The sequence below is a fragment of the Piliocolobus tephrosceles genome, chromosome 7, assembly GCF_002776525.5.
Source record: "Piliocolobus tephrosceles isolate RC106 chromosome 7, ASM277652v3, whole genome shotgun sequence".
Taxonomy (NCBI): Eukaryota; Metazoa; Chordata; class Mammalia; order Primates; family Cercopithecidae; genus Piliocolobus; species Piliocolobus tephrosceles.
Window position 1 is genome coordinate 34,639,560 of NC_045440.1, and position 22,646 is coordinate 34,662,205.

At 38.9% G+C, this 22,646-nt stretch overlaps 1 pseudogene; it reads right to left on the minus strand.

The window, feature by feature from the left end:
- Positions 1 to 203: 203 nt before the first annotated feature.
- On the minus strand, positions 204 to 1,916 carry LOC111544164 (annotated as a pseudogene).
- Positions 1,917 to 22,646: the final 20,730 nt, after the last annotated feature.

The following is a 22,646-nucleotide window of genomic DNA, read 5'->3' on the forward strand; positions in this document are numbered from 1 at the left end:
GTGCGACAGAAAAGGAGAGTGTATGTGGTAAGGAAAGCAGCTACCGTTTCAGACTTCCACGGGGCAATGATAAGAAACAGTGGGCAGCCGGGCAGAGGTCCTCCTCAGTTCCCAGATGGTGCGGGGACCAGGCCGAGACGCTCCTCAGGTCTCAATCTCTTGACCTTCTGATCCACCTGCCTCGGACTCCCAAAGTGCTGGGATTACAGGTGTGAGCCACCGTGCCCGCCCTGCCATGTCTTCTTTCTCCTCCCAAGCGGCTGTTTTCGTCTCCTGGATTTTGATGTTCTACTTAATACCCCCATGTTCTTAACCATGTTGCCCTGTGGGAGGCGTCTTTCCCTTTGGGAAGCCTGACGCAGCTCCAACAGTGCCTCAGGAGATAGGCAGGGAAGCTTAGCAGGTGGGGACAGCTCGTCTCTATCCCACCTCAATTGCAGGGGAGGGGTCGGTGGCAGCGGCAGCGGTGGCCCTGACAGTTTTCTTTTGCGGGACCTGTGGCTGACAGCTCTGGGTGGAGAAGAGCTACTTTATGCAAGAGCTGTAGGATCCTTGTGCTGTAACTCCTTCCCCACCATCAGTTAGCCTGGAGAGCTAGGCAGGTGGTCTTTACCCAGCACCTTCAAGGGCGCCTTCTCTGGACACAGGAAGCAGCGCGGAACTGGGGCAGGGAGCACTGTTGGAACTGGGTCAGGCTTCCCAAAGGGAAGGACGCATCCAGCAGGGCTGTGTGAGCTGGCGACTCCACGCTCTTGGAGTAGAAACTCACTGCATGCACCTGGACCTTGTCAGTCTGGTTCTTTTCTGTCAAGCCCTTGAGATGGACATTTCCCTCCAAGGGCCTGGGACTGCACCAGGAGGAAGTGAGGTTTCCTTGAGTCTCCAGGGGCCTAGAGGTGGAGGCTGCATCCCCATTGCAATAGGGGCGCCTTTGATTGTCCTCCTGCCCCTGGGTCTCTACCTGATCCACCTCCAGTGGTTCTTGGGGCTCTTCTTCTGCCCTCACCTCCATCTTTGGAAGCCTGGCTGGGATCGGGGTCAGATTCCAAGACCTGATCACCTGCTCATCTAGCGAAGGCAGTCGGAGGTTAAGCTTGCGTCTGAGACTAGGGAGCCTCACGGGGCTGAGGTGTCTGAACATCATGAAGTTGGGAGCAGACAGCATGGGTTTCTTCCTTGAGGGGAGCTTCCAGACCATAGAAGACAGGACCTCCAGTGCCCGTGTTCCGAAGGAGAAGACACAGCTTTGTAGGGGCGCCATCGCACCTGGCTGGAAAAGAAGGCCCAGGACCTCTCAGAGGGTAGAAGAGGAATTGGGAAGAGTACAGGGTTCATGGGACAGGCACAGGCGCAGGAGCGAAGGGGGGAGCCCTGCCAGCTGGGAAGGCCTCACCGACAAGACAAGCATATTGCCAATGGCATTGCCGGGACCTGTGGAGGAACCAGGAACAAAATATACTTAGACAAGCACGTTGCCTATTGCGTGGCCGAGACCTGCGGTGGAATCTTGGGAGGTCTAGGCGGGTGGATCACGAGGTCAAGAGATCAAGACCATCCTGGCTAATATGGTGAAACCCCGTCTCTACTAAAAATACAAAAAAAAAATTAGCAGGGCGTGGTGGCCGGCGCCTGTAGTCCCAGCTACTCGCGAGGCTGAGAGAATGGCGTGAACCCAGGAGGCGGAGCTTGCAGTGAGCAGAAAGCATGCCGGTGCACTCCAGCCTGGGCGACAGAGCGAGATTCCGTGTCAAAAAAAAAAAAAAAAAAAAAAAAGTTAGAAGCGCAAGTTGCCTATGGCGTGGCCGGGACCTGTGGCAGAACCAGGAACAAAATATGCTCAGACAAGCAAGTTGCCTATGGCGTGGCCGGGACCTGCAGTGGAACCAGGAACAAAATATGCTTAGTGAATTGCCCATTTTGAGTGAGTTGTGCACGGACGAAACTGAGGGTCAGAAACGGAGAGGATACTCCTTAGTCACCCACTTCTCTGTGGCCTGCACGCGCTGGGCACCTGGGACATCACAATGGAGCTGGTAGTAGAGCCAGGGTGTGGAGGAGTGCGCAGGAGCCCAGTGAGGGCGCCTAGGAGAGGAGTCAAAGGACAAAGGGCTAGGCCCCTCCACCGGGCCAGCTGGACTCTAGCCTCAGGGACGTCGTGCTCCTGGGGTTAGGTGTGTGGCCCTGGATGGGCCCCGCTGTGGGGCTGTAGGGGGTGCAGGGCTGATCCACCAGAGCGCTTCCCGCCTGGCTCCTGGCCTAGGCGCTGGCTAGCACGCAGTGGACCTGTCTTGGCCGGCCCTTTCCCCTGGGTTACAGGGTCAGAACCTGCTGGAAGCACAGCACAGGACCAGTCAGATCCCACCAGGCTCCCCTGGCGCCTCTCCAGTGCCTCTGTGCCGCCTGGAGCCAGGTCTGCCTTCTCCATAGCCGCTCTGGCCTCGAGAGCCGCCAGCCTGGCTGTGCAGTTTTCCAAGTGGAGGACGTGGTGCTCTGACCTGACTGGATGCTGCCCTTTACCACATCCCTTCCTGGCAGGCAGGATCTCCACCTCTTTTTACAAATTTGCCTGAAACCGTTCCTCAGGTCATTCAGGTGGTCATGGCCCAGCCACTCTGCGATTCCACAGCTGGCAGGCTGTCCTGTGTGCCTCCTGATCATGGATACAGGATGTATTCTTATTTTTTCCTGCAGTCCTGGGGTACTTAGCACTGTGGCATATCTGTAATAAGCACATGCACACCTAGAAGGAGGTCTTCAACATGTAAGTTGACCGTGGTCCACTCTGGGCTCCAGTCCTCTACAAAAATGTAGGACAGGGACTATCAGTTGTCAGCACAGCACCATCCCACATTGCTCTTCCAATGGAGCCTTTCAGCCCAGATATTCTTCTTTGTCTGGTGGGAAGGATCCAATTATGTAAAGATTATGTTCTAGATCAGCTTTGGTCTATCCTAAAAGAAATTCACCAGTGGATTTTTCCATAAAGATAAAAGTCAGTTTCTCTGGTCTTCCTAGAATTTGTCTAGAAAGGAAGTACATTATTTATTTACAAGTTAATAGTGGGTTAATGTTTTGGACTAAAATATGACCAACATAATTTGGTCATTGTGAGCATGCCAGCTCGGTCCACTCTTCACCACACATTATGATACCCTAAATATAACTCTAGATTTTCTTATCCCCAAGAGAAGGACATACTCTTGGGTGTCTGGACTAGTGAAACATGTATGAAAAAACATTTGGCCACTTTACATCTTTTTATTGGAGAATTGGAACCATCTCTATTCAAAGATATTACTAAAAGGCAAGAAGTTAAAAAAAGAAAAAAAAAGAAACAGTGTAGAAAACATGATTGGGAAAAGGTGAGGGAAAGCACCAATTGCACCTAAAATTATGAAAACCCTAGAGTTTGTATTTAGCTGGCTTCCCCTCCCACCTTCTTTGTGTGGCCAGCTCTGCTGTCTTCCTCACCTTGCTGACACTGAGCAGATCTATGCGTCTCTTTGCTGCTGCACAGGGACGCAGGATCAGTCAGTAACAAGATCAGAGGCAGCAACAGTGGATGCCTGACTTGGGGTTCATTGAGTATGAGTGGCTAAAAGCTAGGGCTTTACAGCAAGCAGCAAAACAACTCAAACTTCTTGCAGGTAACAAAAGATGATGGATCTGGAAGTCAAATAGCTGTGATTTCTAATCTAGACTTCCTAGGACGGCCTTAGAGAAGTGTCTAACTCTTCGTATCCATTTTTCTCATCTAGGAGAGCACAAGAAATGAAGACTTAGCACAAACATATTATTGTGACAATTACATCAGGTAAGCCATAGAAATGACCCAGCACGACGGCTTAAACACAGTAGGCACTTATACACCTGATCTAAGTGGTATTAGGAAAACAGGGGGTGCTCTTTGCTATACTAATTATTCATATGAGGATTTAGAGCCCGCTAAAGGCAATGGTAGCATGTGGATTTGAGTGTAACTCTGAGTGATTGACAACATCTACCTGGAGAACTGGGATGAGAACGATTTTGAGAAAGGCTCAGCAAGAAATAATGTGGTGTTTTGAGTGAGAAAAGAGAGAATGGGGCCAAATATGCCAAATACACTATTTCACAGTAAGCACCAATAGACAAATACAAATAAATAAAAATAATACACATATCTGATCTTCAAGGACCACATGACCTAGCAGACAATAAACACCAATAAACTGTCTGAGTGCAGTGGACAGGAGCTCAAGACTAGCCAGGGCAACATAGTAAGACTCCATCTCTACAAAACAATGTGTGTGTGTGTGTGTGTTAGCCAGGCATGGTGTTGCACACCTGTAGTCCCAGCTACTTGGGAGGCAGAGGTGGGAGATCACTTCAGCCTGGCGGGGGTCCAGGCTGCAGTCAGCTATGATCATACCACTACACTCCAGCCTGGGTGACAAAGCAAGACGTTATTTCCAAGCAAACGAACAAACAGCCAACTAAGTATTATAAAATCTTTCATACTTTCTAGTACCTGAATAATCTGGGCAGATACTTTTGGCATGCTAATCACACAAGGGAGTGTCACTGAAAGCTTCCTAAAGGTTCAATGACAAATAGCCATGTGGAAGGCAGAAGGAAAGTAGCAGGTATTCCTCTAAGACGGAACAACACCGTCAAAGGCAGAGTCAGGTAAAACTTCACTCTGGAGGTCAAGAGCATGTAAATTTAGATAAGAATATTTTTACAGGGAATTGGCTGGAGAGGAAATGGTTGAGATAGGGAGGTCTGTGTACCACATTCAGCTCTACTAAGGTACTTCATTGACTTGACTTGTGCTACGCGGGAAGGATCAATCCAGTTCATAGCTCCCAGAAATCCCCATTCACATGTGTTGAAAACAATTTGCTTAACAACTTGAAACTTACAAACTGATGAGATGCCATTCATTTTTATATGCAGCTTCATTCTACTGACATGATCTGTGCCACTTCAGTAATGAAGTAGAACCTAAAGATGGATTAAAATTGTGTGTACCTATAGTTTATTTTTCTGATTGATTAGCATTGTTTCATCATAAATATAGGCAAAAACAATAATGGAAAGCACGGATTTCTAGTGGACAGCTTTTGTTCATTTGGTTTCCTAGGACTGCTATGTCCTTTCTTCATTATTAATTATTTTCTCATGGCCCTGGGAAGCCTGTAAAAATTTCCCCTGAAAGAATTAACCAACCTGCCTCTGTGTATCCAAAGCACATTGCTTATATCTTTGTCATGGTCTTTGTTCTATTAAGCCAGAATCTTGTTAGTGTTTTCATTTGTAAGCTGATGGAAGGTGTCAGCTCTGTTCTGTAAACTTCTGAAAGACAAGGACCAGAGCTTATTTGTCACTGTACCTCTCATAATACTCAGTCCTGTGCTTTGCAAACAGCAGATGCCCAATAAGTGTGTGCCTGCATGAACTGACTGATGAATATTATTTGATGTTTGAATTTTAGTCATCATTATAATGGCATTGGTTATCTATCAAGTTTACATTATAGTTCATAAAGCTGTGTTTCTAAATACTTGCCATGTTATCAAGTTATTTTTATTCCAAAAATAGATTAATGGATGAAGGCTGCAATGAGCTTAAATCAAATATTTGTGGCTTATGAAAATAAAGCACAAAGCAACTACAACTATGACTTTGGTTATAACTGTAGGATAGTAATACATTAAACCAACTGAACCCTCAGTAGACACATTAAGGTTTTCAGTTTTTAGGGTAAAATTCCACTGGTTTTATAACCAACAAGTATCTTCTGAATTGACATCAAAGAATTACAATGTCTTATTTTAACCACACAGTAGTGTGTACTTAAATGTGGGGCATGTTCTAGGTCTAGTGGAGATTAGAGGACCAACTGAGGAAATGATGACTAATGAAAATTAGTGATAATTATTTGTTAAGCCCAGAAAGAACTGGAGGAGGAGTGAACTATGATAATTATGGGCAGAAGAAAGGAGAGGTGACTTTTCAAAAAGAGAAGCAACTATAACTTTTTCTGTTTCTTTAATAAAGGGCTATGAGGAAAGCATGGAAGACAAGGATAACTCAGGGAACAGAGAATATGGCAGCACAGATAGTGTCACTTGGGGTTTTGGGAAGGGATGTAGATATTGTCTGTCACTCTGATCATGTGGGATAATGACCCCAGAACAGGTTTCCCCCTTCATTAATACGCAGGAGGTACCATTCAAATATTTGATTTCAATCAGTGACACATTTTGGCATTCTGCGAAATGCAATGTGATTTTAATTACATGTTCTTTCATCGTGTTACAAGTGTACATTGAAATAACAATACATTTGGATTATCTGCGATGGAGTTTAGATATTTTCAGGAATGTTGCTGAGTGGGTTGCTTAGGCAAAGGAGATGAGCAAGCAATGTGACATTCACGGAAAATAATTCTCATGGAACTGATTTTCACAGGCATTGACTCGAATGTTGTGCCAGCTCCATAAGACGCCATGGATACATAGAGGAAACCATCTCAGTTTTAAAGAGGACTGACTTTGTTTCAATGCTCCTTAATTTCCAAACTTGTTTTAACTCTTCTACCAGAGACTGACTCTTTTAGATCTCAGTCCAATAGTCCCAGTGATTGCTGTGCTCACACCTTTACATCATCAACAATTCCATATAACTGTGGACATACCTTCCATTAACTATTGAAGTCTTTCCTAAGTAGAGTAGTAAGATAAAGCCCAGGTTCATGAAATTGCTGAAACTCTAAATCCATTGTAGTTTACCCTGGATACCTTTTGTTCTAGTTCATTCTTTCTTGGCTTTTAGGTATAACTTTTTTCTCCCATCAAATTTTACACTCAGGGTAGAAAGCCATCGCAGTTTATCCTGGATACCTTTTGCTCTAGTTCATTCTTTCTTGGCTTTTAGGTATAACTTTTTTCTCCCATCAAATTTTACACTCAGGGTAGAATCTAGAATTAGTTAATTAGACTTTGATATGAGTTAGACACCATGTTCACAGATATCATTGACTTTTAGACATGAAAATGATTGTAAATATATCCTAGTCCAATCTCCATATGTTGTATATAAGAACACGTGTCTCAGAGATAAGCTTTAGATTCCACAGCATGTTAGTGGTAGATCAGGGAGCCTGGAGCTTAGGTTAGAGAGTACGATAATTGCTTTTGATTGCCAACAATGCAAGGCCCAATATAAATTGCCTTAAGAAAAAGGCAGGTTTGGAAGATAAGAAATATGCTGGCTCATGTAATTGGCCATTCCAGGGGATGATCTAAACATGGCATGCTTTTCCTTCTGCCAGTCTTCAAATGTTCTCCTCTGGAGTCACTTTCATTACCACTCTGCTGCTCTTTGATGCTTCTATGATGGCTACCAGCAGCTCTAGGTTGGATACCTCATTTACATTCTGGAGGAAAAGAAAGCCTTTTTATTTCAGCATTCTCAGCAAAATTCCAAGGTTCACACTAACTTGTCCAGCTGAGATCCCATGCATTCTGCTGAACCAACTGTGTGGACACTGAGAAGAAGATTTCTGACATTCTGAAGTTTCGGTTTCCCAGAATGGTGTATCAAAACTAAACAAGTAAAGAAACTGCTTCTTTCACCAATACTTTGCAAAATGATAGTCCTGGGTATCCTGTGAAGCTGGCCTCCACTGGTTACACAGGAGTGTTGGGCAGATGGCTGGATGCTCATTGCAACTAGGATGAGCAGGAATTGACACTCAAATCATACCTTTTGTTCAGCCCTGTCACCCACTCTGTCAGTAACCATGCCAAGGACTTGAAGCCTGCATGCTTCTCTGGGTTGCATGGTGCACTCAATACTTTTTTCTCCCACTGCCCCCTCTCTATGATGTTTTATGTGTTATGAGTCACGGAACTGTGTTATATATCTCAGGTTGGCCCACAGGTAATATTTCTACAGTGGTATCCCATTCTCTTTCCAAATACCTGCTGCTGTCCAGTCTGTAGACAAAGGCCAGGGAGTAACATCAGAAGTAGTAGAGTTCTTCCTTTGAATTGCCTCTGAGTCTCTGGCTTTTCCTGGATTTTTCACAACTGCTTGGACCCTGCCTTCGTGTTTCCTTAGGATTTTGCTCACAGAGTTACTGTGCACTCACAAACTAGAGCTCGTGGGGTTTGATATCACATCCAATAGGATAGATAGTCAAAGTCCTTACTCCTTCTGTCCCTTCCAAAAGCCACTTGATTTCTGCTCACCTCCATCTCAAATTTTCTTACAGTTTTCCCTACTACTTCACCATCTATAGCTCCAAACCTCTTCCGGGGAGTCCATATGAGGATAGTGATGTTCAGGAAGATCAAGTGACTTTTCTAAGGCCACAGTGTTAGTAAATAGCAGAGTATGACTAAGTCTCTTAATGATAGTTGTCAATTTAATAGAAAAAAGCGGAAACAATTATCAAATTACTGAAATCACTTTCATTCCAGCACATGCTGAATACTTTGGCTATAGCAATGCTCAAAATAACTTCCAAATTTACAATTTAGGGCAAGAGGTGTGAGAAGGTAGACATTAGTCACAATGAGACAAAACGAGAGAATTGATCGTCTATTACCTTAAGCATTCACCTTTCTAGGAAACTATCAGGAAGTCAGAAAATTGCATAAACATAATGAGAGTATGACTCGAAGTATTTTTCCTTAAACTTAATAGTAAAAATATATAATCTCTAAATTATTACTTGTTTTCTTGCTTCAAGGTCAAAGTGAATAGCACATCTTTGGAATGCTCTCCGTTAGGAGTGATCGACAAGAATTTCTTGTAAATGAACTACTCCCAATGTAAACATATTCTTGAATAAAGGAATGAATGTATGTCTGTTAAAAGCATGTTACAGTTTAATAAATCAAGGAAACCATTGCCTATTAACTAGATGACACACTTGAAAAAATATATATTTGTTTCTGACTCTGAATTCAGTATCTGGAAGTTCAAACTCTTCTAGTTTTGATTCCAAGGCAGATAGTCTTATGTACACCTGTAAAATATCTTATTGAAGAAATCAGAAAGTGACCTCTTCAAACTGAATTAATTTTATTCAAGTTCAATAGCAGAAAAAATGGTTTAGATTAAAAAATAGCTCTGGTTAATTATGACATTCCATTCTACTCTGATTCTATCAAATTTTCAGATAAGGACTGATCTTTGGGAGCTTATCAGAGTTGCTTGAATATTTTTTTCTCTTCACTTGGGCTTTAAATCTTTCTTAGCAAATTGCACAATGCTGCTGATTAGCTGATATCTAGTGATTCTTAAAAGTTTTGACTTGAAAGATGGTAATTGCTAACATAGTACTGCCATGAGTTTAACAGAAGAAAAATAAAGTCAAAACGCTTTACTTTGACTTTTTCTAGAATACTATTATTTTTTCTCTTTGGCAATGCTTTTGAAATCCTTTGCTTCAAGCTGATCTTAGTAATTAAAAGAATGATTTTTAAAACTCTCCAAAAGGATTATGCATATTAAAATGCATTAAAATGCAATGTTCACAACACAGGATATTTTACTGTAACTACCTATGGAGGGTAAAATGGGAAGGAAATTAGGTGCTTCCTCTATATTCATTGCTCATGCATGTTAATTAAAATTTAGTTATATAAATGAGAACTTGACACATTAACAAGTAGTTACACGATTGTTAACTCAATTTCTTTTTAAAGACTTGAGAAAATAAGGGAAAAATGAAAGTTAAAAAGAAGACCCTATTTGTTGAACTGCAGCCATTTCATTCTCATGAAAATGGTATATTCATGGCCAATGCAGTTAATTTACTGGTGAACAAAACTAGTCCAAACTAGTTCATTGAAATAATATAGTGCAAACCCATTGACCTCAGAAATAACCTCAGAAACTTATATCTAAGCTTAAAAGGGGTCATTGTCCGGGCACGGTGGCTCATGCCTGTAAGCCCAGCACTTTGGGAGGCTGAGGCGGGTGGATGACCTGAGGTCAGGAGTTCGAGACCAGCGTGGTCAACATAGTGAAACCCTGTCTCTACTAAAAATACAAAGAAATTTGCTGGGCATGGTGGTGGGCACCTATAATCCCAGCTACTCGGGAGGCTGAGGCAGGAGAATCGCCTGAACTCAGGAGGCGGAGATTGCAGTGAGCCAAGATTGTACCATTCCACTCCAGCCTGGGCAATACGGTGAAACTCCGTCTCAAAAAAAAAAAAAAAAAAAAAAAGCTGGGGGCATTGTACACAAACGGGTAGGGGGATCATTCACATAAGTTACTGGACATTATGGAAACATAGCAACTAGATAAAGCATGTAATTTCCCCTAGACTGAAGTGTTATCGTGGAGACACAACCGAAGTGAGCCATGTAGTAGAAGCCTGGTGGGGAACATCCATGCCAAAGTGTTAGTGACACCTGGCTGTAGCCAGCCCTGGAGATGGACTGACAGGTAAGAAGTCCTCACCTGGACTTCTTATACTCATAAATACTCTGGATAGCAATCATTGTGAGTTAAAGGAAGATTTAGGAAGAGTTGTTACAGGCATTCCAAGAGGTCTGACTTTTAAAAAATGCTACAAAATACATGGTGAGTTGCCCAGTAACATAAGCCCAAATCATAGATAGATTGATCAACCAAATCTCATCAAATCAGCAAATATTTACTTAAACGCTGTGTAGAAGGAGTAATAGAAAGAATAGAGGTAAAAGAAGAATCATACATACCATTTATCCTCTAGATGATATTAGTCAACTTAGAAAGAATAAAATTTTCCCTCTTGAAAACTCTGGTTTGAGCCAGCACAACTGTTCTCAATCTACATGAAATGCTGCTCTTGACAATAGAGCGACATTTAAACGCAGATTTAAAAATGTGCCATGCTTAAAAAAATAATTAACCACTTGTCTCAAGGCATGTGACAAAAATCCATCCTCTATAAATGTCATTGATAAGAAATTTTCATATAAAATTTTTCCACATAAGAATGTGTGTGTGTGTGTGTATGTGTGTGTGTGTGTGTGTGTGTGTGTGTAGGGAGCTTCTGAAGATATGAACAAATTATTGAGTTAGATCATTGTGACATCTGATGAAGGCATCAAATAAACACAAAAATAAACATTCGCTGTATTTGCCTCTTATATTTGATAAATGCCTACACATTTCACTTAAAGTATACAAAGAACTGGATCGGGGACACGCATTTTGGCAGAGCTGAGGAGGTAAGGAAAGATCTATACCACAGTTAGCAGTGTGGTATTCTCACCTTGAGCAGACGGCATAAAAGGCCAGATTCTGGCGAGGGCTTGGTGCTGCATTGGGAGAGGCACACCAACGTTAAAATGCTCAAAGAACAACTTTTGTAAACTTCACAATTTAGTTCAGAGGCTTTCATGAGTAGTGAGTTAGAATTTTTGCTGCCCATTCCAATAATTAGATCTTCTCAAAATGACTCTTCTTCCCTTTACCATGGTAAGCCCTTTTAGAATGGCTCATGAACTAGATTAGAGTCATTGAAGTCAATTTCAAGATCTGGAAATACCAGAAATAAAATTAGAAAACAAGAAAAATATTTACCATTGAATCTTCATAGACCAAGAATCTAATAGACATTTACCAAATAATAGCCAATAAATTGTTTAGGAAATACTGAAGGAATAACAAGTGTCTACTATTTTAGGAAACCTTGAATGGAAACATAAATGGAGGAAAGATTTACAGGCAATTTTATTTTTCTTCTTTGTGGCTTTTTATCCTTTATTACAGTATACAATGATCATTCTTATTATAACTTAAAAACTTTTACATTTTTATAATTGTTTGAAATACGCTGTTCTGTCAGACTGAAAGTTTCATTAACAGATGGTTCCGACTATTGTGTTTATTACAATATCCGCAGTCCCTAGGATAAGATCTAGCAAATGCGTGGTAAATATTTCTTATTTGATTAATTGATAAATGATGACTGAATGAAGAGTAAATGAATAAAAAATAAACCATAACCTCTGTTTCCATTCCCACATGTAGGGAGGTTGACAGCCACCAATCTGTCCGAACAGGTAAAAAGTTAAACAAATTGAAAAATCAACCACTCTTCTTAGATTAATAAGGATGGACCCAGGTCAAACCTGTGTGTCTTACCTCCAGGACTTTGACCAGGTTCTCACAGCAAATATGGAAGAAAAATCTCCCCTAGCTTCTAGCAGGGGAAGAGAAAAGGAGATCACTTAGAAATATGCCAGAACACTTTGTTCTTCTTAACAAGGTCTATTCTCAGCAGAAACTAGTTAACCAGAGCCTAACTTATGGGGATTTTATTAGAGCTGATCTAACCTGCGGTAGGGAAATATCCAACTCCAGTCCACTCTAGCCTTCCATACGCGAAAAAAAAATTACCAAATCCCAGCCCACTGTAGCCATGCTGTTCTCCCTAAGAGACAGAGGAGAAAAAGCACTGAGAAACAGTTATGAAACTCACAGTTCAGAGGCATAGGCTCATTAAAAGACTCAGACTTAATCATAGCACCATAGAATGCTCTGACCACCTCATTACTAACAGACTATTTACAGCAATATCTCCTAATTAGTACATCCTGTTCAGTTAACAAGAAAAATTTACAACACATACTAAAAGGAAAACATACAGTTTGAAGAGACAGAGCATACATTAGGATGAGGCATGTCATGAGTGTCAGAAATATCATACAAGAAATTTAAAACAACTATGATTAGTATGCTAAGGCCTCTCAAGTGGAAAGTAGACAGCATGCAAGAACAAATGGGCAATGTATGCAAAGACATGGAAATCCTAAGAAAGAACCAAGCGGAAGTGCTAGAGACCAAAAACACCATAAAAGAAATGAAGAATGCCTTCGCAGGGCTTATTAGGACAGTGGACTTGGCTGAAGTAAAAGCCTCTGAACTTGAGGATATATCAATGGAAACCTCCAACATTGGAAAACAAAGGGAAGAAAGAGTGCAGAAAAGAACAGAATATTCAAGAACTGTGGGAAAAGTACCAAAGTTAGAGAGATGTGTAGTGGGAATATTAGAAGAAGAAACGAAGGCAGAAAAGCAATATTTAAAATATAAAGACTGAGAGTTCTCTCAAATTATTGTCAGACTCCAAATCACAGATCCAGAAAGCGCAGAGAACACAAGTAGAATAAATGCTAAAAGCATTACAACTAGGTGCATATCATATTCAAACTACAGAAAATCAAAGGAAAAAAATTCTGAAAGAAACCAGAGGAGAAAACACAGCTTACCTATAGAGGAGGAAAGATGAGAATGAAATATGACTTCTTGGAAACCACGCAAAGAAGAAGAGAGTGGAGTGAAATATTTAAAGTGTTGAGAGATTTTTAAAAAGCACACCAATCTCACCAATCTAGAAGTCTGTATTCTACAAAGTTATTTTTGATAACTGAAGAAAAAATAAAGGTTTTCTCAGACAAATAGAAACTTGAGGGAATTTGTTGCCAGTAGACCTGTCTTGTTAGAAATGTTTAAAAACATTCTTTATAGAGAAAAAAGCAATACAGGTCAGAAACTTGTAACTACATACAGAAAGGAAGGGCATAGAAAAGAAGTAAATGAAGGTAAAATAAAAGCTTACTTTCTTATTCTTCCCCCGCCCCCCCCCCCCCCCCAGACCTGTCTCTCTCTGTTGCCCAGGATGGAGTGGAATAATGCCATCACAGCCCGCTGCAGCCTACATCTCCTAGACTCAAGTGATCCTCCCACCTCAGCCTCCCTAGTAGCTGGGCCTACGTGCATGCACCATCATGCCCAGCTAATCTTTTTGTAGAGATGAGGTTTCACCATATTGCCTAGGCTGGCCTCAAACTCTTGGGCTCAAGCAATCTCCCTGCTTCGGCCTCCCAAATTGCTGGATTTACAGTAGTGAGTCACCATGCCTAGCCTATTTTTTAACTCTTGTTTGATCTAACAGATACAAGTTTGTTTGCGATAATAATGGCAGCAATATGTTTAATTAGTTATTAAATTTTTATTTAATAACTCAAATTGCTGGATTTACATTAGTGAGTCACCATGCTTAGCCCATTTTTTAACTCTTACTTGATCTAACAGACACAAGTTTGTTTGCAACAATAATGGCAGCAATATATTTAATTAGTTACGCTTATATATACATTTTATGTATATATATGCTCATGTATAAGTGAAATGAATGGCAGCAATGATACAAAAGATGGGAGAGAAGAATTCGAATTATTTTGTTATTATAAGGTACTTACAGTACCTATGAGCAGTATCATGTTATTTGAAAGTTACCTTGAATGGCAGGTGGAGGGGCCCATCCTGAGTGCATGTTGCATCATTGCTGTCTTTTTAAAAAAGTAAGTAAGTAATCCTGAATTAGTCATAAATATTTATTGCAAACTCTAGTTTTAAAAAAAGTATAACTGATATGCTAAGAAAGGAGGAAACAATGCAGTCTTACAAAATGCTCAATTAAAACAACAGTAGGCAGAAAAAGAGTGGAAGCCAAAAACAGAAACAAAGAAGAAGGGTAACAAATGGAAAACAATACCAAATGTGGTAGATATTAATCTAACATATCAATAATTATTTTGAGCATCAATAATTAAATGCATCAATTAAAAGATAGATATTGGTGGCATGGATCAAAACACAAGGCCTGACATATGTTATCTACAAGAAACCCACTTTAAATATAAAGATATGTATAGCTTACAAGTAAAGGAATGGAGAAAGTTATACCATGCTAACACTGATAAAAGAAATGTGAGAGTATCTATATTAATTTTAGATAAAGGAGACTTCAAAGCAAGAAATTTATCAGGAATAAACAGGGGCATTAAATACTGATAAAGGGGTCAATTGTCCAATAAAACAACAATTCTTAACATGTATGTCCTTAACAGCAGAGCATCAAAATACTGGAGATAAAACTGAAAACTGATATAACTGCAAAGAGAAATAGATATAACTGATATAACTGCAAGGAGAAACTATTATCGTTTGCAGACTTCAACAAATCTCTATCAAAAATAGACAGATACAGCATGTAGATAATCAGCAAGGACACAGGTGAGCTCAACAACAGCACCAATTAACTGAATATAATTGACATCTTTAGACTACTTTATCCAACAACAGTAGAGCACATTCTTCTCAAGCTCACATGAAACATTCACAAAGACTACCTATGTAGTAAATCCAAACCAATTAACAAGCAAACTCTTGGAACCAGTAAGAGATGATAGCAAAAATGCAGGATGCAAGGTTAATATATAAAAGTCAATTACTTTCCTACATATCAGCAATAAAAAAATGAAATTTGACTTTTAAAACAAAATATCATTTACCACCCAAAATGAAATATGTGGCACAAATTTAACAAAATATGTAAAAGATGGAGATGAGAAAAACGATAAAACTCTGATAAAATAAATCAAAGAGGAATTAATGAAGAGATTGCATGGTTATTGACAGGAAGACTCAAATTGTCAAGATGTCAATTCCTCTCACCTTGATCTAGGAAACTCAATGAAATCCCAGTGAAAATCTCAGCAAGTTATTTTGTGGATATCAACAAACAAATTCTAAAGTATACATGCAGAGGCAAAACATCCAGAACAGTTAACACAATATTGAAGAAGAATAAAATTGGAGGGCTAAAGTATTTAAATTAATATATATATATATATATTATATAACATATATATGTATGTATATATAACACACATATATATGTTTTATATATATATATATATAAAACAAAAGTACAGTAATCAAGACAATGTAGTATTGGCAAAAGAATAAATGAATAGATTAATTAAAAGTAGTAAAGAACCCAGAAATAGACCCACATACATATAGTCAAGTGATCTTCGACAAAGAAGCAGAGACAATACAATGGAGAAAAGATAGTCTTTTTAAGAAATTATTCTGGAACAACTGGACATCCACATTTAAAAAAAGAATCTAAACACAGATTTATACTCTTTACAAAAATAAGGACAAAACTGATCACAGGCCTAATGTAATATGAATTTTATAAAACTGTAGAATATAACAGGAGAAAATCTAAATGGCCTTGGGTATGATAATGGCTTTTTAGTTTTATTTTTAGAAACAGGGTCTGTCTCTCTATGTCACCCAGGGTGGAGTACAGTGGCATGATCACAGCTGACTGGAGGCTCGAACTCCCGAGCTCAAGTGATTCTTCTGCCTCATCCTCCTGAGTAGCTGGGACAACAGGTGCATGCCACCATGCCCAGCTTATTTTTTTAATGTTTTGTAGAGATGTAGTCTTGTTATGTTGCCCAGGCTGGTCTTGAACTCTTGGGCTCAAGCAATCCTCCTACCTCAACCTCCCAAAATGCTGGATATGAGTCACTATGCTCAGCCAATTATGACTTTTTAGATACAACACCAATGGCATGATCTATAAAAGAATTGATAAGCATGACTTTATTAAAATTAAAAATTTCTGCTCTGTGAAGGACACTATCAAGAGAATGAGAAGCAAAGCCACAGTCTGGAAGAAAATATTTTCAAAAAACACATCTAATAAAGGATTTTTATCCAAAATACGCAAACACCTATTAAAAATTAACACTAAGAGAACAAACAACCTGATTATGAAAATGAGTCAAAGACTTTAACAGTCATTTCATCAAACAGAATATATACCAAATTAACATATGAAAAATGATCCACATCATGTGTCATTAGGCAAATGCAAATCAAACAATAAGATACCACCACACATCTGTTAGAATGGCCAAAATCTAGAACACTGACAGCACCAAATGTTAGTTAGGATGTGGAGTAACAGGAACTTTCATTCATTGCTGCCAGAAATGCAGCAATGAATTTCCCTCTGTGTATATACATTAGAATTTGTTTGCCAGAAGTGCAAAGTGTTACAGCCACATTGGAAAATAGTTTGGTTCTTTCTTACCACACTGAACTACTCTTACCATACAACGTAGCATCAAAGCTTCTCAGTATTTAGGCAATGGAGTTGAAACATACCCATACAAAAACCTGCACATTGATCTTTACAACAGCTTTGATGATAATTGCCAAAACTTGGATGCAACTAAAATGTCCTTCGGTAGGTCAATGGATCAATAAACTGTGGTACATTCAGGCAGTGGAATATTATGCAGTGCTAAGAAGGAATAAGTTATAAAGCAATGAAAAGATGTGGAAGAAATAAGTTTACATTAGTAAGTGAAGGAAGCCAATCTGAAAAGGCTCATTGCATTGACCTTCCAAAAAAGGCAAAACTATGGAGACAGTAAAATATCAGTAATTGCTAGTGGTTGGGGGGACAGAGGGATGAATAGAACACATTGGATGTTTAGGGCAGTGAAAATACTTGGTGTGATATGATAATGGTGGATACATATTATATATACATAATATATACATATTATACTTTTGTCCAAACCTACAGAATGTATAACACCAAGAGCAAACTCTAATTTAAACTATGAACTTTGGGTGATAATGATGTGCTAATATCAATGCAGGTTCATCAGTGGTAGCAAATGTACCACTCTGATCAGGGATGTTGATAGTGGGAGATGCTATGCATGTGTGCAGGCAGAATATATTTGGGATATATCCATACTTTTCTCTTAGTTTTCCTGTTAATGTAGAACTGCTCTAAAAACAGGAAGGCTTTTAAAAATAAAAATAATAATTAAAAAATCATAAAAGAGCCAAAATCTGAATTAAAATTTATCACTAGGAGTATGGCCTAAGAAAGTATTATACAAGAAGGAGCAACCAAGCAAATAAAGAGCTAGAACACACTAAAAAATTAAAAATAAATCATTATCATTCATTTTTTTCATAGTCTAGTTCTAAACTTCTTGATCATTTTTCACTCTAAATCTTATTTTGCTTCATATCCTCTGAGCTTCTGACATCATTATTTGGTTTCCTGTATATGACTTCCAAGTAACCCAGATCAATCTTATTATGCACCATCTGGAATTTCTCACTGCCTTGGCATGCCCTCCATATTGCAATCCCTGGGACCCAAAATTGAATGAATCATATACGAGGTTAGTATGATCTTTGACACAGTGCTGTGTGGGCTGCTGAATGTACTGCTTTTGCCTGACTGGGGCTCTGTGGCTAGATGTCCCAACTACATACAAGGTTTCAGCATACGCTGGGGGCCTACAATCCCTATGTTGGCCATACTCCACTTAGCTCAGTCCTGACCATTTTCTGTGGTGACACAGGTTGTAGGTAGGTTTTCAAATGAAATTCAGAAAATCATTCACCTTTTGAAGAAATGTGTCTCCAGGCAGAAAGAAAAGGTTGACATCAGCAAAAATGGCGAATTAGAGAATTCCAAAAGTTTATTCCTACACAAAAGCAACAAATAAACTGGCAAACTGTCAGAACTGACTTTCACAGAACTCTGGAAACTAGCCAAATATAACCAAATGCTTGCAAAAAACAGAGAAATGCTTAATAAAGAAAAACCAACCAAACGTCAATAAGAGAGCTTTGTGGCATTTTAACTTACCCTAATCCCACCCCCCAGAATTCTATCTATATCTGGTAAAACTATCCTTCAAAACTGAAGAAAAATTAAAACATTTCCATTCAAACAAAAATTGGGAGTTTGTTACTAATAGATCTGCCCTACAATAAATGTTAACAATAATTGTTCAGGCTGAAATGAATATACTTTTGGTTTTTAATTATTTTTCTTATATAATGAAGAAAACTGCATAATTCAATAATTATAAATTGATGCTGATGGCAGCACAGTATAAAAAGACACAATCTGTGACAATAATAACATAAACAGAAGACAACAATATCATGTATATACTAACAAAAACAAATTGGTATTAATCTGAACTAAATCATCATAAATTAAGATGTAAATTGTAATCAGCAGAACAACCACTAAGAAACCACTAAGAAAATTACTAAAACATATTTAGTAAAACAATAAAAGGAAATTGTGATTCACTAGAAAATATTTAACACAAAAGAAGACAGTAATGTAGAAATTGAAGAACAAAAAAGATACAACAAATCAATGAAAAATGGCAGAAACATACTTTTTTATCAGTAATTACATTAAATGTAAATTTAATAAACTTTCTAATTAAATGGTAGAGACTTGCAGATTGGATCAAAAATGATCCAAGTACAGACTTTCTACCAAACACTCATTTTAGATGTCAAGACACACACAAGTTGAAGGTAAAAGTATGGAAAAAGATATTTCAGGCAAATAGTAATCAAAAGAGAGCTGGAGTAGCTATACTAATACAAAACAAAATAGACTCAAATACAAAAATTTTTTAAAAGAGACAAAGATATTATATAATGATAAAAGTGTCAGTCACCTAAAATGTTGTAACAATTAGTTGATTTATGCCCCCTAATAACAGAACATCAAAATACATGAATTGAATAACAACAGAATTGATGGGAGAAATAGGTAGAGACTTTAATACTCCTGTTTCAGTAATGAAAAGAACAACCAAATATATGATCATCTAGAAAAAAGAAGATTAGAGTAACACATAAATCAGCTAGACCTGACAAACATGCACAGAACAGTCCACTCAACAATAGAATACACATTCTTCTCAAATGAAAATGAAGCATTACTCAGCATGGACCATGTATGTGGCCACTAAACAAACCTCAATAAATTAAAAAAAAATGGAAATAATACAAGGTATCATCCCTGATCATAGTGGAATAAAATTAGAAGTCAGTAGTAAAAGAAAATCTGGAAAATGTACAAATATGTGAAAACTAATCAACTCAAATAAACAATCTATCAAAGAAGAAATCACATAAAAAATTAGAAAATTCTTTGAGATAAATAAAAATGAAAACACAACATACCAAAATGTATGGGGATGCAGAAAAATCAGTACTCAGAGGGAATTTATGGCTATGAATGTCTACATTAAAAAGAAATATAGATTACAAACATATAGTTCAATTTCTACTGTAAGAAATTAGAAAAAGAAGAACTAAAAATGCAAAAGAAAGAGAGGAAATAATAAAGATTCAGAATGGAAATAATAAAAAAAAGAATAGAAAAATCAGGTGACTCAACAAAACCAAAATTGGTTCTTTGAGAAAATCAATAAAACCGACACATTTTAAGCTAGAATGACCAAAAGAAAAAGAAGACCGTTGAATTAATGACACATTTGAAGTTGGAGTGGTAGTACCAACAATTACTCAAACTACTAAAATAAGGATGAAAAGTAGAACTATTGCTATTAACCCTAAAAAAAGATTTTTAAAAAATATTATGAAAACTTGTGTTCCAACAAATTAGACAACCTAGATATAGCAGGCTATATCAAAATTGCAAAAAGTGGTGGCTAAATCCATTCTTCTGGGCCTTTATGATCTAGACTCAAATTATTTTGGAAGTGTCTGTAACTCGTACTTATGGCAATTAAAGTTTATGACAAAAGCCCATGAGTGCTGTCCAACAGTGACCACTGGGATTTTGGAGAAATATTTTCACACATGGTAGTATGGTACATATCATCTGAAAAATAATTATTGGCTTATTATTGGGCCTTAATTTCAACTTCCCATATGACTGAAGGCCATATAATATTCTTGAAATCTAAAATACTCATAATGTCAGAGAAACACTCTTAACAAGGAGAACAGTGCCAAGAAGAGTTCCATAATAAAATGAAAATGGTTTATACAGGAAGATGGTACCAGAAGAATGCAAGATAATATTCATAGTATGCATGATAAGGTAGCCCCTTTTCCTTTTGGACTGACTTCGTAACCACCTGAGGAGCTTCCAGATTTTATGATCACATGGGCAGTATCCTATTAATAACTCTTCATTGACCAACAAGAAGTTGTTTGGTTTATGAATTGCATTTCCAAGGTGGATGGACAGCATCCTGTTTGGAATACCATCACATTACAACTAACTGATGGAAAACTCTGATTGAAGAAGGCAAGAACAAGCCATCTCTGGCTAAATTGCATGCTGTTTTCCTTCAGTGATGGCAGAATTTAACAACAATGAAAGTTCTAACGTTTGGGTGTATATTGATTCATGATTGATGGCCAATGACCTGGCCATATAGGCAGGCAAAAGTGAAATGAAAAACTAAGTTATTAAAGGGACACCTGAATAGAGCACGGTCCTGATGTAAATCACTCCATGGGAATTTAAGGGATACATTAAAGTAGACCGTATAGATACCCATCAAAATAATCTTTCCTTAAGTCTGTCTCTACTCCAAACTTACTCATTCAAATGTTAGACATATTCATGCTGATGCAATTGCTATATCAGGCATATAAATGCTCTATCAAATGCTCTATCAAAATAATCTTCTTAATTGAAAAGGCACTAGAACCAGTTAGAACCAGGATATCCCGGTGCACTCCCTTTAGGTGGCCACCTAGATCCAGAAATGAGTGTACATTAGGTTTCTGCAGTAATGCTGAGATGAGTGATTATCGATATATTCCTCTCATGCCTTCTAAAAGCAAAGTACCATCCTAAGAGATAGAAATTGTAGATGGCTATGAGACAGACCTCCAGGGGAAAGGCCCTGCATATATCCGGCACATAGAAATCACTGGATCACTACCAGTAACCCTGGGAGACTATAAATGGATCCTGACAGTGGATGGACATTTGATCTTGACTGGGCTTTGCATACTTAGTGATAAATGCGAATTGTATTAGTCTGTTTGGGCGACCATATCAACATACACAGACTATATGGATAAAACTACAGATGTTTATTTTATCACAAACTGGAGGCTGAATCTCCAAGATCAAGGTGCTAGCAGTATTGGTTTCTGGTAAGGCCTTTCTCCTTGGCTTGCAGATGACCATTTTCTCACCATAGTTTCAAATGGTCTTTTCTCTATGTGAGTGGAGAGAGAGAGAGAGAGAGAGAGAGAGAGAGACTGATGCTAATAAGGAAGACCTAACGTTTTTTGTCCAGAACATGTATTCTAACTGTATTGAGACCACTAGTACACAATGTCAACAACATTCACAATGGATTAACAGAAAAGGGGCTTTAGGAGAGCTAAGGGGCAGACTAAGCATCATGGGATAAGGTGAATTTGCTTTTTTTTTTTTGAGACAGTCTCACTCTGTTGCCCAGGCTGGAGTGCAGTGGTGCGATCTTGGCTCACTGCAACCTCTGGCTCCTAGGTTCAAACAATTCTCATGCCTCAGCCCCCCGAGTAGCTGGGACTACAGGCATGTGCCACCATGCCTGGCTAATTTTTTGGTATTTTAGCAGAAACGGAGTTTCACCATGTTGGTCAGGCTGGTCTTGAACTCCTGACCTCAAGTAATCTGCCTGCCTCGGCCTCCCAAAGTGCTGCGATTACAGGCATGAGCCACTGCACCCCGCCAAGCTGAATTTGCTTTTAATGAGGAGTGGCATTTAGAGGAAGAGTTCTTAACTAGATTAGGCTGATTAAAAGCAAAGGATTGGAATAAGCAAAGGATTGGGATAAGCATGAAACAAAGATGGGGATTTAGTGAAGTGGGTCATGCAGGCTCCCCAGATAATGGTGGATAAAGTTAGGACCCAGTGTTGGGAAAGGGATAGTACCCTGACCCAGCAGGACCTCTT